Here is a 1,593-nt window from a genome sequence, read left to right on the forward strand (position 1 = left end):
GGATGCTCATGTATGTCCGTGCTTTTGATATCTTTTTCGAACTTCCAATTTTGGCTATTACTGGCTGGCTGGCGGTCTAGCGGGCTGCACATTTTACACACATTTACACAACATCTGCTACAACCTTTTCTAATTTTCCAATATAGTTTATAGAATATGTTCCATATTTTGGCTTGGGCTGGTCGGCACAATAGCTGAATTTGTAAAGCTATTAAGAACGAGCTTACTCTATATGCCGGTGGTGGTGCTGTCGTGCTTTTGCTCATCATCTTAAAAAAAAAAGGCTCGTCAATAAAATACCTGGTAAAAAACGTTCACTTAGCGCGACAATTTATAGAACTTTTGCACGAGACCGATTAATATAATTTAAGACAACTGGTATATTGCCTTGTCCAATCAGCTCTTGACCTGGTCCTGACACCACATGTGCCCCAGGCCACAAGGGACCACAGGGGCCACAGGGAGCACAGGGCCAAGTGGGACTGGTGCACAGGGTGGATGGGACAGGCAATAGAACAGAACGGAGGGGTCCTTAAATTACTCAGTATTTGGCAAGCACCAATTAACAATCCCACAATTTCAACCCGTGTTATAACTGTTTTATTACTGACGTTATAACATCTAATAATGCATCGTTAATTACTCATCAGATCATCCATGTTCCTGCATCTAGGTATGCTTTGACCATAGAAAGCTGCAATACACACACAAGCACAGCAACACATACACCTCTGATTTGAGTGGCAAGTGAGTTTGTGTGCACTTGTGTTCTTTCCTCCAGTGCGAGGTGGAGAAATGACCTCTGAGCGACTGCCCATGTTCTGCCCCAGAATCTGAAACCCAGCCACTGTAAACACACATGCTTGCTTGCTTGCTCACGCACGCACGCAACCACGAGGCACGTGCACACGCAACCCACTTATACACACACACACACTATACACACACACACACTTATACACACCACACAACACCTTATACAACACTTATAACACACACACACACCACCCACAACACCACACACAACAACATCACACACCACACAAACACACACACACACACACACACACACACACACACACACACACACACCACAACACACACACACACACCAAGCACACACCTCTGCGTTGATCACAACAACACAACCTTATTAACAGGGTAACACAATATTTTCTTAACGATCATAACTAACACCACTGAATTAGCAGACTGTGTGACCCTCTCCACTCTGGTCTCTCTGAAGCAAGACATGAACTTGTGATGCTCAGACATGGACTTGTGAATGCTCAAGACATGAAATTGTGATGCATCAGAACATGAACTCTGTGGATGCCTGCAGACATGAACTGTGATGCTCAAGACATGGACTTGTGATGCTCAGACTGAACTGTGTGATGCTCAGAACATGAACATTGTGATGCCAGACATGGGACTTGTGATGCTCAGACAGAACTTGTGTCAGAGAGGGGTAAGGGGGACAGGGATGAAAGGCTGGGTCAGAGAGGGGTAAGGGGGACAGGGATGAAAGGCTGGGTCAGAGAGGGGTAAGGGGGACAGGGATGAAAGGCTGGGTCAGAGAGGGGTAAGGGG

The 1,593-nt window shown here is 45.9% G+C and overlaps 1 protein-coding gene across 1 annotated transcript in view; it reads right to left on the reverse strand.

The window, feature by feature from the left end:
• Positions 1-1,593, reverse strand: part of sgpp2 (sphingosine-1-phosphate phosphatase 2) — a 15,692-nt gene that overhangs the window by 5,847 nt on the left and 8,252 nt on the right. The window lies entirely within an intron of this gene.

This window comes from Salvelinus sp. IW2-2015, linkage group LG4p (genome assembly GCF_002910315.2).
Source record: "Salvelinus sp. IW2-2015 linkage group LG4p, ASM291031v2, whole genome shotgun sequence".
Classification (NCBI taxonomy): Eukaryota; Metazoa; Chordata; class Actinopteri; order Salmoniformes; family Salmonidae; genus Salvelinus; species Salvelinus sp. IW2-2015.